Consider the following 18,677-nt stretch of genomic DNA (forward strand, 5'->3'; position numbering starts at 1 on the left):
TGCACAAGTCAGGAGCACAGAAAAGAAAAGAGAAAAAGAGAGGAAGAAACCAAGAGACTCAGGGGCTCACTGCATAAATATTTTAAAAAAGATTCGGATGATGCAGTAGGTACTAGCAAAGGCAGTGGGGCAGCTGAGCCAGGTAAGACACAGCCAACTTTTTCCAGCCCCATAAAGTAACCCCAACCAAGGCACGCAATTCATGTTACAAACGAGGGGAGAGCAAGTCACACTGAACACCATATCAAACGCACAGGGCATTGAATCATTTCATAACCACAACGGCTTAATAACATTGTGTTTCATATATCTGATTGAAGCTAAGAATATTCACATTAGCCCGCAATCATATCCCGCCGTTTCTCGAGCGGTGTGTTCTTCTCTGCTTTTCACACTGGACAGTACGCACGCACAGTATACTATGTTCGCCCCCAGCCCTGCCCGAAATCCCCTGTCCATCGCTGCTACTTCAAGAGCACCCCAATTGCATGAGTAGAGACTGGGATAAGAGAGTGTGTGTGTTGGCCCGGGGGGGGGGGGTTGTTAGGGGGGGCCCATTCAGAGCATTTTGTCCCGGGCCCAGCCAAAGCTGTCAGCGGCCCTGTCCAGAGGATTTAGCTCTGCACTCGACTTTTACGGACTGTCCCCTGAAGATGGCGTCTGGAGAACAACTACTTTCGAGAAGGTACATTTTTTGTATTCAGTCTTCTAGATGATCTGTCATCCTGATTTTTGTGGATTTGTTAGATTGTACCTGTTTTATGTACTTCAATTTAAAAAAAAAAAAGTTAGGCTATGATGCATGGCTGAATGTAACATGAAAAGAGAAAATGGAGACTGGATTGCGTCATTCTTATTTACTAGTTTATGAGTTTAGTTTCTGCACTACATTACACACATTCATATTAGTCTTACAGTTACATCGACTTTTTTTTATTTAAATAATACTTAATGAGATAAATGTTTATTGTTTATGATTAATTTAGGCCAATGCTCGAGTTTGGTTGTTTAAAATACCTAAGGGGTGCTGGGTAAACTAGGTCTATGACTTGCCTCAGTTGACCAAAGAGAGCTGTTTTTCCTGATTTCCTTCGCATATTCAACAACATCATTCGGCTTAGTTTAATATGGATTGGATTGGATGTAGACTAGTGGATGTAGATAATAATGTACATAGAATGTGCTGCATCAAAGTCCTTCTAAGGCTATATAAGTGTCTCTGGCTGTATTCTCACACAGAACGTCGGTGCAAAATATTTACAAACATCTGATAAAAACCCGCCGAACTAACGTCAACCAGCCCAAGCCATTTTTTGCCTGCAAAGTAGAATTCAAAACCACCCAATCTGGCAACACTGCATGTGAGATTTATATTCCACCAAAATCCCTTTGTTTTATTGTATTTTCATTGTATATTCAGTTTTGAATGAGTTCATCTTTTTAGGGAGCTTTTATTTTGGTAGTCGTCTTTTATTTTGACACTGTGTGTGACGCTGTGTTCCTGTTATTCGCGCATCAGTCGGCTGAAGAGAGGTCAATGCCAAAGAGGCTTTGAAATCTGAAATCCAGTCTAACATCCCACTAAGCAAAGCGGAGGTCAAGGTTATTATATTCAGGAAAATGTTGGGTGCATGGCAGGGGCAGTGGGATGGGGAAAGTAGGGGCAGCTTTCTACGAGCAATTCAAAAACAGGTCCCTTCAAGAAGACTGGGCAGCGGTAGCCGTAGAGAACAACAAGTAATCACAAGGCTTAGAATAGGTCATAGTAGATTAAATGGCAACCTCCACACAATTGGCAAACATGCCACTGGTCACTGCATCTACTGTCAGGAAAGAGAGACTGTAAATCACGTGTTATTAGAATGCCAAGCTTATAGTGTCCAGAGAGCAATTCTGTTAGAACGAGTTAGAGAGCTAGGGGAGACTAGGCTCACTCTTGATAGGTTACTTGCCTTCTCAGTACCATCTGCTTGGAAGCATGTTTTTGAGTTCCTTAAAAATACAGGCCTTTTAGGTAGGATTTAGTGTATTTATTGGGTTTTTTTTTTTTGGTCACTCCATTGAAACTCCAACTAGATAGTGTCGCAGTTCCGCAAAAATACAGTTGGTGGCGGTAATGCACCATAGTGGATGCCAACCGCCATTAAACCTGAAAGAAGAAGAAGAAGAAGAGAGGTCAGACTTGGTCGTCGCTCCGGTCATTGTTGTGTGAAACAGGGTAAAGCGCTAGACAGAGACTCGGATATTACTTTGTGTAAATTGCGAATGTTGGTCTCTTGTGTTAAAGTGTTTATCTTGTTATAGACCCTTTTTCAGCGTTATGTGATCAAACAGTTGCGCGCGCAGCCTGGCAACAGAAGCAGTAAGCTTCCCAACTGATTCTGGGACAGACTAGCCCACTTACCAATCATTTAAACGCGGATAGAAACTGTTCTCAGCATCAACATGGCTGGTTGTTGCGTATATGGTTGTACGAATCGCTATTGAGGTATTTCACCTGACGTCACAGGGTCACGTGACGCCCCGGTGTCCACCATTTTGGACGGCAAGCTAGCTAATGTCAACAACAGTAGCTAGTATGTTACTGTAGCAATATTTACGTTCAGTAATTTGGATGACTGTTAAAACCTTTCAGTCTCAAGTTTTTCCTTTACTGGATTTACTAGTTTACTGAGCTAGCGCGCGATGGCTCCCGGCTCGGCCGGAGAGCGCGTGATGGCTCCCGGCTCGGCCGCCGAGCGCGCGATGGCTCCCGGCTCGGCCGCCGAGCGCGCGATGGCTCCGGGCTCGGCCGCCGAGCGCGCGATGGCTCCGGGCTCGGCCGCCGAGCGCGCGATGGCTCCGGGCTCGGCCGCCGAGCGCGCGATGGCTCCGGGCTCGGCCGCCGAGCGCGCGATGGCTCCGGGCTCGGCCGCCGAGCGCGCTAGCTCAGTAAACTAGTAAATCCAGTAAAGGAAAAACTTGAGACTGAAAGGTTTTAACAGTCATCCAAATTACTGAACGTAAATATTGCTACAGTAACATACTAGTTACTGTTGTTGACATTAGCTAGTGCTAACAGCTAGTTGCTAATACACTGCTACAACTACACCAACCCTAATAATACAGTTCTTGGTCATTGCCTGGTAACAGCAAATTTATAACGGGCCATGTCTCAACAGACTAAGAAGTTATTTCAATGACATTTAATAACATTTTGCTTATCCTGAGGACCGAAAGTAAATGAAAATGTGAACAAACCTTAGCTGTAATAAGATGGCGACCACCGGCTCCAGGGACGACCCGCTGATGTAGGCATGTTACCCAGCCTGACACAAAATATTTGTAGGCATCCAAACTCTTATACGCTTTCAGATCAATACCTGTGTATGGCGATGGGTTTTTAACGACATAGGTATACAGATCATGTGGGCCGAAGTCAGGTAAAGACGAGGGCTTCGTGTACTTCCGTACGTCAGTGAACAATCCTGGTGGAAGCAGGTAAACGTCGTTCTCTAAGCCTGCTAACCTCAATTTTTGCAAATCCCTCTCCCTCTGCTCGCCCTGTAAATGCCCTACGTCACTGGATAGTGAAGGTGTTTTCTGCATCTTGCTCCTTTTTCTTTTATGTTTTTCGTTTGTCGCCTTCCTCGCATTCAAACTGATTCGAGCCGTGCCGTCCAAAATGGCAGCGTCACATGACTTGGTCACGTGAGTGAAATACCTCAATAGACCCCTTCGCATGTTTGTAAACAAACCGACCGTTGCCAGGATGCGCGCGCAGCCTGGACCCAGAAACAATGGCGCTGCCCATAGACCGGCATTATGAGCTGTCAGATTATGCCAAACAATTGTCGTTACAAGATCGAGAATGCTACATAAATAAGTTAACTCTAACAAGTGGACATCGCCTACCGGATCTGCATTTAATTAAAGAGTGGACGGACGATGTTAGTAAGTTCCCTGGTATACAATGGCCAGATATATACTCGTACCTTATTGACAAGACTTCAGTGTACACCCACGAAAAACTTCGTGCCTACAAGTCTTTAGACGCATATGATTATGTTGTGTGGGCATGTACAACTTGATTAACAATGGGCCATTCATATTCATTTTGTTTTAATCAAATTATGCCAGTGATGTGATGGCAATGTGGCTTTAGCTACAACAGCAAATACCAACACTAAACAGCAATTTGCAGGAGGTAATGGCATGAAAGGAATGATAGTGTAAAGAGTGCAGCTAAGAGAAATCAGAGCTGCGTAAAAAGCGAGAGGCAGAGACCAGAAATGAAACTGAACGGGGCGGGAGCTAGGTTAGAGCAGTCAACATAAGTTGGCATTCTCCTACAAACAAAATTGCATGCAAAGCTAAGTTAACATGCTAACAATATTCATTACATTGTGTAACTATGACCCAGCTAATCAGACAAACGTTACCAAAGTATTTTGCTACATCAATAAACGAAGACTAGAAAGAATAAAAAAGAGAGATTTAATAAATAGCCTGATCTTACCTGTGATGAAGTGGGCGCTGCAAACCCGCGCATTTTTGATAGTGCTTTCATCCCAGTCTACACGTTTGATGGCTTGAAGTCATAGACGTCGGCGATTTTTTTGGAATGGGTGAGATCCTGCTGGAATTCTGAACATTTTAACCCCATCACTGCTACGATTCTGACACCCGACAACACAACAACTAGGCATTTCTGAGTCTTTTTTGGGTCCAGGCTGCGCGCGCAATTTCCGCTTACGTATGAATGACGTTTACTGTGAAGGGGTCTATTCCACCGGCGGACTAAAGTTTTATAGGATTCCTAAAGGATCACACCCATTTCAGAGCAACAGACGGCAGCTGTGGCTGCAGGCGATTAAACGTGTGGACCGGAATGAGGACATAATAAAAAATGCTCGTGTCTGTAGCGCCACTTTATATCAGGTAAGGTTATCTATCTACCGATTTTACTGGAAGCCTTGTTTACATTAGTGATTACCTGCATGGTGTAGAATAATCATCAAAAGCAGCTTAAGTTGTTGGATAAACTGATGTTAGCTTTGGCTAGTAGCACTAGTAGCACTAACTTGCTATGCAGCTAAAGTTTTATAGACCATTCTTCTGTTTGTACACAAAGATCGGCTTAGAACAAACATTTGTGTTGCCTAGCAAGCTAATGGGCAAATCTAATAAAACTTTAGCTGCATAGCAAGTTAGTGCTACTAGCCAAAGCTAACGTCAGTTTATCCAACAACTTAAGCTGCTTTTGATGATTATTCTACACCATGCAGGTAATCACTAATGTAAACAAGGCTTCCAGTAAAACCAGTAGATAGATAACCTTACCTGATATAAAGTGGCGCTACAGACACGAGCATTTTTTATTTTGTCCTCATTCCAGTCCACACGTTTAATCGCCTGCAGCCACAGCCGCCGTCTGTTGCTCTGAAATGGGTGTGATCCTTTAGGAATCCTATAAAACTTTAGTCCGCCGGTGGAATAGCGATTCGTACAACCGTATACATGCAACAACCAGCCATGTTGATGCTGAGAACAGTATATATCCACGTTTAAATGATTGATAAGTGGGCTAGTCTGTCCCAGAATCAGTTGGGAAGCTTACTGCTTCTGTTGCCAGGGTGCGCGCACAGCCGTCTTTGTACACGTGATCTCATTTCGAAACACAACGATTCTTTAGCATTTTATTTCACGAGCAGCATCACAAATGCTCCCATTTCTTCCCGAATTTTTTCAAGCACCCCTAAAGGCAGCACTGCTGCTGACTCCTCCCTCGACCTATGGTAAAGCGTCTTTACAACACGTGATTCAGTCAGTGGAGGAAGCCCGCCTGCAGTTGAGTGTGTGGAAACCAGTGTTGCCAGATTGGGCGGTTTTGAATTCTACTTTGCGGGCAAAAAATGGCTTGGGCTGGTTGACAAAAATTGGGCGGGTTTGACGTTAGCTTGGCGGGTTTTTATCAGATGTTTATAAATATTTCGCACCATAGACCTAGTTTACCCAGTACCCCTTCGGTATTTTAAACAACCAAAATGGAGCATTGGCCTAAATTCATCTCATCTCATTATCTGTAGCCGCTTTATCCTGTTCTGCAGGCAAGCTGGAGCCTATCCCAGCTGACTACGGGCGAAAGGCGGGGTACACCCTGGACAAGTCGCCAGGTCATCACAGGGCTGACACATAGACAACCATTCACACTCACATTCACACCTACGGTCAATTTAGAGTCACCAGTTAACCTAACCTGCATGTCTTTGGACTGTGGGGGAAACCGGAGCACCCAGAGAAAACCCATGCGGACACGAAGAGAACATGCAAACTCCACACAGAAAGGCCCTCGCCGGCCACGGGGCTCGAACCCGGACCTTCTTGCTGTGAGGCGACAGCGCTAACCACTACACCACCGTGCCGCCTCCTAAATTAATCATTAACAATAAACATTAATCTCATTAAATATTATTTAAAGCTGCCCTTCCACCAAAAACGTTTAATACTGGCACTTTTTGAAATACAGGTAGTCGTCGACTTACGACCGATCGACTTACGACCGTCTGGTTATGACTGGCAAGTGTTTCCCAGCTGAGCTAGCTGAGCATACGACAGTTTCCGCCCCAGCTTCCGGCAATAGGCTACAGTATTTGCTAGTAGGCTAGGCTACTTACCGTTATTAAACTACGCTCCGGCAGTCCTAGCTCTTGTTGCTTCTTTTTCAACCCCCGCTGTCGCTGATAGCTGTGTGAGAAGGCGGATACAATGGAACGGCATACTCCTATGGCCCTGTCAGTCTTTTTCTTCTGGTCTGCCAGTGCATTTGTTACAGCAAGATTGAGGTTATGGCCGAAGCAGTTTAACCATGGACAATTCAGCAGCCTTACTGCAGCTATGACGTTGGCCCCATTATCTGTCGTAATTGCTGACACTTTTTCAACCCCACTCCTCAAGTGCCTCTTCGATAGCATCTCTCAAATTGTCTGTCGTGTGGTTTTTGGGGAAGAAGCTAGTTTGGAGGCATTTTGATTCTAGCTCCCAGTTTGCTGAGATGTAGTGACACGTCAGTGACATGTAAGGGGGTCATGTCTTTCGAGGGCCACATATCGGTTGTTAATGTGTAGTGACTTGCTCCCAACACTGACACTTTTACTTCCTCACGCACTTGTCTGTAGAGGTCTGGTATTGCAGTTTGGGAAAAGTATTTTCTTCCAGGCAACTCATATTGAGGGTCAAACGTTTTCACCATCTGAGGAAAAGACTTTTTCTCTACTATGTGAAAGGACAAAATACCTTCTGCTATGTATTTGCTAATCGATTTAGTGCAGTCCTTCCACCTCAGACTGTCCTTTTTGTACTTTGTTGCCTTCGCAAAAGATCCAGCGACTGTTGGTTGGTTGATCTGCTTCGGAGTTCACTTCACTGTCTGGTATGTTGCAGGATGGTATACTTTGAGGTGAGAGTGCAAATTCGACGTGTTGCCGTCTCTAGCACAGACTTTCTTATAACATATAGCACATATAGCTTCGGTGGAATTGGCCGGCTCACCTTTATCATTTGGCAGAAAACCAAAATGCTCCCAGACAATGGCCGAGGCATTGGCCTTTTTGACTAATTCCACACCGCCATCATTTACAGTCGCTATCCTCACGCACTGACTGGGCCAACTGTCGCTGCTGCCTGTTGACCAAAGATTCTAGAGTCTTTGGCAGTTTGTGGGTCAACAGCATCTAGTGGCCTGCGCGCGCTGTACCAGAGACGGTTGTACTGTAATAAAATGACATTGCAGTCGTTTCGAGTAAGTTGGATAAAAATACAAATATATTTATTTGACGGTATGAAAAATATCGCCGGTATTTTGTCGTACACGATATTTTCACCATACCGCCCAAGCCTAATTGGCGTGTCGGAACTTTCAAGCTGTAATCCATAATTTCCTGAGTCTGTTACGTGACAACGGTTTTTCGAAGTACTCCTGAGCCCATGTGGCTGTATTTGTTATATTAGCATGACAGTTTCCCAGTCAGTGCCGTCTGAGGGCTCGAAGGTCATTCAGCAGTGGTTTCCGACCTCGCCCTTTATGCACTGTGATGTCTCCGAATTCCCTCAAACTTTTCAAAATGTTATGTACTGTTGTTTTTGAAAAAGCTAAATTCTCTGTAATCTTGCATTGAGACTTTTTTTTTTTTTTAATAACTAGCAATTCTGTCACAAATTTTGCCACAACCCATCCTTGCTTGCAAAGACTGAGCTTTTGGTGCTGCTCCTTTTATACCCAATCATGTTACCCATTAAGCTCCTTATTGTGAAATCTTCCAAAATGGTGTTATTTGAATATCCTATAAACTTTTCAGTCTTATTTTGCCTCCATCCCAACTTTTTTTTAATGTGTTGCAGGCATCAAATTCGAACTTCATTTATATTTACAAAATACAATTAAGTTTGTCAGTAAAACTATTGAAAATATTTTTTGTGCTTTTGTCAGTTAAATAAAGATGCACGTGAATTAACAAATCAGATTTTTTTTTATTGCATTTTGGAAAATATCCCTACTTTTCTGGAAACAAAGTTTGTATTTTTTTTTTTAAATGTGAAAAATGTTGCAACTGACCCCCTTCTATAAAATGGTTAATGCAACAAAATATCAGACAATATTATACAAATATGATGAATATCATTTGCCATTCAATATTGGTAAATGTTTTCCATTTATGATCATCAACATCTTGTATCAGTTGTAGCACTACAGGATTTGCATCAACTGTGTTATGTAGAGTAAATATTATTAAAAACTATAAACTCACTCAGTACAGTATGTGACTATTTGCCATTGCGCTGTTTCCTGTGGGTGTCTTCCTTATTCAGGTCTGAGGATAAGGTGCAGTATCATTTGCTGTTTATAAGAGCTTATAACTCTTCTGACTGAGATCCAGTTCATCCCACTGATGATTAGAGCATTCTGGGTCTTGTGTCTGAAACTGCAAGATCGACTTTAAATGATTCCAGAAGTGAAACATTATTTTCAGTTCAGAAGAGTGAAATTCATCACTGGATAAATTTGCACCAAAATTACAGTTAATGCTCAGTGCTTAAACATAAGTAAGTGCCGTGTGCTGTTTCTGATGTAACTGAGGAGTGTAACAGGTCATAATGTGTCTCTCGAAAACTCCTCCTATTAAGGAAGTGCCAAGTGTGACATGACTGAAGTCCTTCATTAACAGCCTGCAGTGTTCTGCTCTGGTGAGTTGAGATTTATTCTCAGTTTATGGAGAAATCCGAGTCTCATTTTCAGCACAGTGAAAGGAAGTGATGATTAACTGAACCTACAAAGTCATCTATTTAGCTTTACAGAATCCTGAAATCAGGGTGTGATTACTTTTCACAGAAGTGAAACTCTGAGCATTCGGACAAGAGAGAACAACAGCGTCAGCAAACAAAATGGCTTCTAAGTTTTCAGAGGAGGATTTCTCCTGTCCTGTGTGCTGTGAAATCTTCAAGGATCCTGTTCTTCTGCACTGCAGTCACAGTGTGTGTAAAGTGTGTTTGCAGCAGTTCTGGGAGACCAAAGGATCCAGAGAATGTCCTGTTTGTAGGAGGAAGTCATCTATGGAGTCTCCTCCCATAAACCTGGCCTTAAAGAACCTGTGTGAGACTTTCTTACAGGAGAGAAGTCAGAGATCTTCATCAGGGTCTGAAACAGTCTGCAGTCTGCACAGTGAGAAACTCAAACTCTTCTGTCTGGATCATCAACAGCCGGTGTGTGTGGTGTGTCGAGATTCAAGAAAACACACCAACCACAAATTCTGCCCCATTGATGAGGCAGTAACAGACTGTAAGGTAAATAAAATGGACATATGAACTCATGGGTCACGTGAACAAATGCTGTTGTTCATAATTATGACAATTACTTTGTAATCAATTTAGTTCATCTGAGTTCAAATAATATCAAAAACACAGAGACTCCATGCAGCGTGTTAATTTATTTCAGGAGAAGCTCAAAACTGCACTGAAACCCCTACAGGAGAAACTGAAGATACTTAGACTGTAAATGGAAATGGAGTCAGACTGCAGAACATATAAAGGTTAGAATCAATAACATGGGTTTGATATTATAATTGTATTTTGTTTCATTGCATAATCAGTTATGTTTCATTTGATTTTCTCTTCACTGCAGATTCAGGCCCAACACACAGAGCGTCAGATTAAGGAGGAGTTTGAGAAGCTTCACCAGTTTCTACGAGATGAAGAGGCAGTCAGGATCACTGCACTGAGAGAGGAAGAGGAGCAGAAGAGTCAGATGATGAAGGAGAAGATTGAGAAGCTGAGCAAAGATATATTATCTCTTTCAGGCAAAATCAAAGCCATAAAAGTGAAGATGAGAACTGAAGACGTTTCATTGCTACAAGTGAGGGTCATTTAGTCAGTATTTATACTGTGAGAAAATAAAACTTCTTTCCATCATCAGAAATGTCACATTTCATTGGTGAAAAAATGTAAATCATATCCATGGATTAAAGTTTTCCGTCGCTATGACGGATTTCCGTCAACTGAGAGCGCTAAAGGTCAATAATGAGAGTGATGCAGATCCAAGGAAGAAAAAAAAGGGGGGGGGGGGGTAGGCCCATAGGTCTGACACTGATGTGATTTAGAACTTCACCAAGCTGCTGTGATTGCCTGTTGTTGAACCCTTTCTTGTGCTATGAGTATATCTCATCTCATTATCTCTAGCCGCTTTATCCTTCTACAGGGTCGCAGGCAAGCTGGAGCCTATCCCAGCTGACTACGGGCGAAAGGCAGGGTACACCCTGGACAAGTCGCCAGGTCATCACAGGGCTGACACATAGACACAGACAACCATTCACACTCACATTCACACCTACGGTCAATTTAGAGTCACCAGTTAACCTAACCTGCATGTCTTTGGACTGTGGGGGAAACCGGAGCACCCGGAGGAAACCCACGCGGACACGGGGAGAACATGCAAACTCCACACAGAAAGGCCCTCGCCGGCCACGGGGCTCGAACCCGGACCTTCTTGCTGTGAGGCGACAGCGCTAACCACTACACCACCGTGCCGCCCGCTATGAGTATATGTAAAGGAATAAGTTGTTGCGCTATATAGGCGCAAATAAATAAATAAATACAGCCTACGCTACTGTCTAGTCCCAGTGAGCCTAGGCGTAGGCAGCGAACCGCGGTGCTCGGCTTGAGTTTCGTTTCTATCGGCAGCTCCAGCCCGACTTTGCACGCTCGTAACTCGGCCATGGGAGGTCCCAGCCTCCCCAAACTTGGCAGCCAGCGACCTCTGCCCTCTCCCCAACGAACCAGCGCTGCCAGGGCGGGCCAGCCCCGCGCCTCGGGATGCGATTCAACCCGAGGCGAGCCACGGCGCGCCGCATCAGTTTCCTTTTAACGGCGGCTCCACTGATGAAACAATTTGGCTGTCCTACTACTAGGCAACTACTTGCCTACTACTAATACTGGGCCTATTGTAGTAGTAATAATAATAATGATGATATTTGCCTCTTGAAAGGTGATCAGGTAAAAAATCTAAACAGCCCTATTGAAGCCGCAGCAAGACCTATGCTATTAAGCCTTTTGTAGGTTAAACAGGCTTCGGCAGACAACGTTCTGGAAAGGCTGTATTTTTCTTTGGTTTGATTAACCTACGATTTAATCTTTAAACATTATGGTTTCAGCAGTTTGCTTAAACATTGGAGGCTGCAGAGTCGGGCTGCAAGATTTCCCGACACTTGTTTAAGATGCCAAACTTCATAGTAAGGAGAAAATAATTCCACAGTATTTAGTGCCTCGTCAGTCTCAAAAATTAATAGTGAAGGACCAACGCGAATTAAGTCCCAAAAAAAATCTCGTAGGCCTATATTTTACATTTTCAAAAAAGTCTGGAATTGGAAGTCGGTCAGTGGAGTGTAATGAAGTGTCTCATTCACTAAGCACAAAAGGTCAGAAAACAGTGGAAGCCAATACTCCGAAGCTCAAAATTCAGGAAAGTGGCTCCGGTGTCGCAAGTGCACAAGAACAGTTATTTGAAAGTTAACCTAATGAATTTGTGCGTGCGCGTGCGATTTCATGAAGAACCGGGACAATTGGCATTCGGTGAAAGATTCACACCTATGACTCATTATATTCGTGCGCGCCCTCTCGCCCACTGTTGCTTCGTTTTCCCGATTTACACGAGTGTCTGAAGATGGAGTTTTCAGAAATCTCCACTCTGCCCCGAGTTTGCGAAAGTAGCTGTTTTCAGTGACTGAAACCTCCGTATACAGTACCAGTCAAAAGTTTGGAAACACCTTCAAATTCGATGCTTTTATTTTTAAATTTTTTTTCCAACATTGTAAATGAATACTGAAGTCATCCAGACTATGCAGCAACATGTAAGGAATCATTTAGTAAACTTTTTAAAATGTTAATCAAACCAAAATATGTTTTAGATTCTTAAAGTAGGCACCTTTTGCTTCGATTACAGCTTTGCACACTCTTGACATTCTCTCAATCAGCTTCATGAGGTAATCACTCGAAATGGTTTTCCAACAGTCTTGAAGGAGTTCCCAGAGGTGCTGAGCACTCGTTGGCTGCTTTGCCTTCACTCTGCCGTCCAACTCATCCCAAACTTTTTCGGACTGACTGACCTTCATTTCTTAAAGTAATGATGGACTGTCGTTTTTCTTTACTTAGTTGAGTAGTTCTTGGCATGGATTAGAGCAGTACTCAAATAGGGCCATTCACTGTATACCAACTCTACCTCTTCACAACACAACTGATGGTCTCAAACACATTAAGGCCCTGTCCACACGGCAACGGATTCAGGTGAATCCGATAAAATTTTTTATCGTTTCGGCCTGGCGTCCACACGGCACCGGTGTTTTGGGTGCCCCAAAACGATATTTTTTGAGAACGGTTTCCAGAGTGGAAAAATCTGGCAACGGCGCCGTTGCGAAGTCGTCTGGATGAGTAGAACGGATTTGTTTACAATGACGTCACAACCACATGACTAGAACAAGCAGCACGCCGGGTAGAAGAAGGGGTTTATGCGCATGCGTCCTACTTCTTCTATTGTTCTGGTGTCTCCGATGGGACCGTCTTACAGCGCACGTAGAGGTGTGGCATGTGTATTGCATCGTTTTCAGCAAGCGTTGCGTTGCCATATGTACCTGATATTTTACTGATCCGTTGCCCATGTGGACGCGATATTTTTTTTACCCGCTAAAAAAAAATCTCGTTGTCGTGTGGATGTAGCCTAAGAGGTCAAGAAATTCAAGAAATTAACTCTTGACAAGGCACAGGTGTAAACTGAAAGCCATTCCAGGTGACTACCTCATAAAGCTGACTGAGAAAATGCCAAGATGTGCAAAGCTGCCACCTAAGCAAAAGGTGCCTTCTTTGAAGAGTCTAAAATATAAAACATATTCTGGTTTGATTAACACTCTTTTTGTTTACCAAATAATTCCATATACATTTCTTCATAATGTCGATGACTTTAGTATTAATCTACAATTCAGAAAATTTTAAAATAATGAAAAACCACTGAATTAGAGGCGTTTCCAAACTTTTGACTGGTACTGTAGGTGTGAATGAGAGGTGCAACCGAATAAATAAATATGCGTCTTTTTTATCTGGCTACATGTAGGCTATCACTGCGCAAAGCCTCTAATGTTGAAATGGTAGTAATATTTGTTAAAATAATAGTAGGCTAATTTCCACATTAATTGGTAAAATGGCACAAGGGATGTGATGGGGGGGGGATGGCCGTTTTATAAGGGGGATGATTTGAGATTTTTATTTCAGAAGGGGGATGCCTCCCCCCACATCCCCCCCTCAACTCGAGTACTGCGTATAAGGCCATATTTCACCTGACATAGGCCCTTCGATTTCCATCACTAGAGCGCGTCAAATTACTTTCGGTTTTGCCAGCATGGACGCGCTTCTTTTAAATGAAGGCACAGATGTGTCAGACATCGACAAAACGGTAAAAAATAAGTGGAGATGGGCTTGGCAAAATGAAATGGGCGATAATGGCAAGCTCCTGCTGCTGTGCCAAGGAAAAAGAAACAAAAACAGGCATCAGGTGTTGCCAAACTAGATGCCTTGGCTTCACTGCGAAGAAGCAGAAAAAGTGAACTTTCACTTTACTTTTCTTGCTTCCTGGCTTTATTTCAACAGATTTTCTTATTTTTCTTTCTGTTCCACTCTTTTGAAAGCATGGTTCTAGTTCGACTGCACTTGCACTTTTCTCTGAACCACTGCTGTGCATTACTAAAGTATTGTTGAAATAAATTTGCACTTTGCGCTGAAAACTTGATTTTTCATCATTTATAGCCAGTAATGACCATGGTAAAGTCTTGCCTTAGCTTTAGTCATTGTTAAAATTATGTAAATGTACTATAAGTAGGGGCCGAGGGGATAATGGACAACACGGCGTTTAAAATTTGACGCATTGCTGACGTGGTAGGGGCCAACGACATGGAGCTTTTTTTTTTTCTCAGTCAGATGATTTTTTTTTTTTTTGCTTTAATCCATGCATATCCACTGATGTTTGCTTTGTTGTTTTACAGAACTACAAGGCCACAGTGAAAAGGTGAGTGATGTGCTCCCTGTCTCTCTCCATTCTCTGTGTTTCTGAATCCAAACCCACAGCAACACTGACTCCTGAATGTTTTTGCAGAGCCCAGAGCACACTGCAGCATCCAGAGGAGCTTTCAGGAGCACTGATCCATGTGGCAAAACATCTGGCCAACCTGCAGTTCAGAGTCTGGGAGAAGATGCAGTACACCGTCCAATACGGTAAGACAATGACTTAGGTTTGGTATTAACATTGGTGGGGACATAAACCCAATGCCAACCCCCAGTGGCGCCAACTTCAGGTCAACATTATAGAGTCGCAATATTTTGCTCTGTTGTGTTCCACCAAAAGAGTATCCATCATCTCTCCAAAGTCCAGAGTTTTAAAATTTGAAGTTCAGAACTGTAATAATTCATGAATAATAATAATATGCAGTTCATTGGGCAGCATGGTGGTGTAGTGGTTAGCACTGTCACTTCACAGCAAGAAGGTCCTGGGTTCAAGTCCAGCGGGGGCCTTTGTGTGTGGAGTTTGCACGTTCTTCCCATGTCTGTGTGGGTTTCCTCTGGGTGCTCCGGATTCCCCCACAATCCAAAGACATGCAGGTTAGGCTAATTGGTGGCTCTAAATTGATTATAGGTGTGAATGGTTGTCTGTGTCAGCCCTGTGATGACCTGGCGACTTGTCCAGGGTGTACCCCGCCTCTCACCCATAGTCAGCTGGGATAGGCTCCAGCTTGCCTGTGACCTTGTAGAACAGGATCAGTGGTTACATGATGATTAACTCATTCTACCAATTTGCAAATGTGTTTTACAAGCGAATAACGCATTGACTGTTGGGAGGGTGTATGTTCCTTTCCCTCATCAATGGAAGTAAAACACATCCGGAGCCTTAAACACTGCGTTCCATGAGGCTGGCAGGGGGAGTCGGCTCTCTTCTGTGGGATCTTTCACTAGTGTTAGAATGCTAGTTTAAGCTGATATGTGATTGATCTAACGGTAAAACAGGACGAGGGCTCGAGAACCTTTTTGACACGTTGAAAGGTTACAATTTTACTTCGCAACAGAATGTATCTGAATTCTGATTGGTTCTTGTATCTGAATTCTGATTGGTTGTTGTATCTGAATTCTGATTGGTTGTTGTTTATATTATTGCCCTTCTGTTGTCTTCTTGAGCCCAGAGCGGAGGGGGGAGGAGGGAGTGACAGGGTTCTACAGAGAAAAGTTTTTGCCCCCACTTTCAAATGAAGCCCCTCGAGAACCAATCAGTTCAGCGGATGTGTGTTCTCGGTATGGGACGTTTTCAAAAGAGAGGCGGGAGGAACCAAACATTTCTGATCCAGAAGGCGGAGGCTGTTTTGCTTATTACGTGAAAATGTTTGAGAGCGAATATTCATGAGGGAATTTTGCATGCTGTTTCGCCCAGTGGAAACCTACAGGAACCATTTGTGTACCGCCATTTTTTTTCTTCAGTCAGAAATATCGGTCGGGACACGCCCATACCGTCCATACCCAATTCTACACCTATGCAGTAAGACTCTTAATTCTGTGTGTGTGTGTTTTCAGCACCTGTAACTCTGGACCCCAACACTGCTCATCCTGAACTCATTGTATCTGATGATCTGAAAAGTGTGAGACGCAGCGATGAGAAACAGAAACTTCCTGATAATCCAGAGAGATTTGATAAATATTGGTGTATCCTGGGATCTGAGGGCTTTAACTCGGGGACACACTGCTGGGATGTGGAAGTTGGAGACTGTCCGTGGTGGAGTGTGGGTGTGATGACAGAATCTGCTCAGAGGAAGGGGGGGATATTCTCCAGAAGTGGAATCTGGTGTGTGTGGTATTTTGGTGATAAATATTGCGCAGTTTCTACACCACATCCAGACACTCAGCTCTCAGTAGCACAGAAACTCCAGAGGATCAGAGTGAAGCTGGACTGGGACAGAGGAAAACTGTCATTCTCCGACCCTCTCACGAACACACAATTACACACTTTCACACACACATTTACTGATAAATTACTGCCATTCCTATGTGTTAATGGTTCCATCAAGATCCTCCCACTTGAGTGCTCTGTAAGAGTGAATCAGATCAGTTAGCATTGATGTTGTTTTATTCCAGTTCATTAATAAAATACTGCAGATTAAAAGATTAGTGTTCTTTGTGTCAGTCTTTTTTCCCCCTTTTGGAAACCCTGAAGCACACACTGTGATTTTTTTTTTATTTTCAAGTGAATCAACTCAAAATATTGACAGAATATCTTGAAATAATGAATTAACTCAAATAATAAAATATATTTTGAAAGCAAGAGGAAGTCAAAATAAGTGAAATAATGACACTGTCTTGAAATAACAAGGTATTAACTCAAACTTACGACATAGCATTTAATTAAAATCACAAAAGTGTTCAAATGCAGAATGAGCTGAAAAGATTATTTAATTTTATTGATGTATTTTAAATAAATTGAGAATTTGAAAGCTCATGTCTTGCCTGTATTTGTACTTGTTAGCGTTTGCTGTTATTCTTGGATTAAACGTGTGTGTGTGTGTGTGAAACTGTGCAGTGGAGGAGAATTCAAGCTCTAAGTTTCCCTCCACCAGCAGTTTGTGGTTTTGTAAAGATCAGATGGATTTGTATGTTAATGCTGCATTAGGTGATGATTCACAAGTTCAAATCAATTCTGAGTGAAATAAATTCATTTTGTTCATTCTGATATTAAACATTGTTAATCTGCATAATGGGACAATTAAAATATGCACAAATAAATATATCTGTAATCTGTGTAATGTTTATTATTAACAGTTAAAATGTTCATGATGTGCACAGTTATATATTTGTACAGATGTGTGCAGTGGTTGTTGTTATTTTCATGATTAGTATCAGGGATGTGTTCAGTTTAATGTGTGTGTAAGTGATCACTGAGAGGATGTGGAAGAGAGAGAGGCAGGTGAGAGAGTCAGTCATTAAAGGTGTTAAAAGCAACAATTTTCTCAATGTTCTCTATCGTCATTTAACCGCAAGTTATATTTAACTCTCATCCATTATCCCTGGCTGCTGTATCATATGGGTTAAAACATGACAAGATCTGTCTCGACTATAATAAATAAAAATTAAACATTTAGGCCTAGGTATTTTATTTTTGTCCCATGTCTTCCCACTACACAGTGTTCCAACTTTTTTGGAATTGGGGTTGTATTATTATTATTACAAAGCTTTGTTAAATACTTGATTCTGATTGGTTTACAGTCTGTTTTTTCTTTATTACAAACTGTTGTTATGGACCACGACATTACCAGAAGCAATAAAATCATTTTAAAACAATATTTTGTCAGATTTTGAGTTTTTTTTAGTACGTAACTGTGTAATAAATGGGATAATGTATAGTGAGCCGATTCTTATCGCAAAATAAAATGCCTTCAGGGTGATTCAAGACCTTCTCTGCTTTGTGTTGGACTCCTGCATCACCCTGTCAGGGTGTATTTCATGATAACAACCAGCTTACTGTACATTATCGTTCACTCGTTTAAGTGAGCATAATGATCTTTGGCCTAAACTAACTTGGAGCCATGGGTTCTTTGCAAACGACCACTCACGATGCAAAAGTGCTGATGGTTTGTGTTGCTTACGGCTGTTCTAATAGATCAACCCTGGGGGCAAAAAAGAAAAACAAGGGCTACAGAAATGGACAAATTTCTCCATCCAGCTACCTCTGCTAAACAAACTAGCACTGTGTCTTTTTTGAGACCATTATTGAGTACGAACACGATCCAGTTTTCCTCTTACAGTTCATGTTGGAATTTTACCAAAAGGTCTGTTTTGTGTGCCAGGCTTATGGACTTTCTGGATTTATATATTTACTTATTTTTTGAATGTAAGATCAGAGATCTTGATTTGCAGCACAGCTCATGACAACAATCACGATGACAGTGGAATGTTTGAAGAGAAACAGAGATCATCAGTGTGTTTAAACTGCGAAACCTTTTAAAGCTTGACTTGGAAACCTGACGGACAGGTGTTTTTAAGTGTCCAAATACTTTTGGGGGCCTTGCATAAGATTCCACAACCATCCCCGAGTGGGACTAGTTGGACAGATACTGTGGGTTTTTCCCTAT

The 18,677-nt window shown here is 42.5% G+C and overlaps 1 pseudogene; it reads left to right on the plus strand.

The window, feature by feature from the left end:
* The first annotated feature begins 9,404 nt into the window (after nt 1-9,404).
* Nucleotides 9,405-16,664, plus strand: LOC132891181 (E3 ubiquitin-protein ligase TRIM39-like; annotated as a pseudogene).
* Nucleotides 16,665-18,677: the final 2,013 nt, after the last annotated feature.

This window comes from Neoarius graeffei, chromosome 9, assembly GCF_027579695.1.
Source record: "Neoarius graeffei isolate fNeoGra1 chromosome 9, fNeoGra1.pri, whole genome shotgun sequence".
Classification (NCBI taxonomy): domain Eukaryota; kingdom Metazoa; phylum Chordata; class Actinopteri; order Siluriformes; family Ariidae; genus Neoarius; species Neoarius graeffei.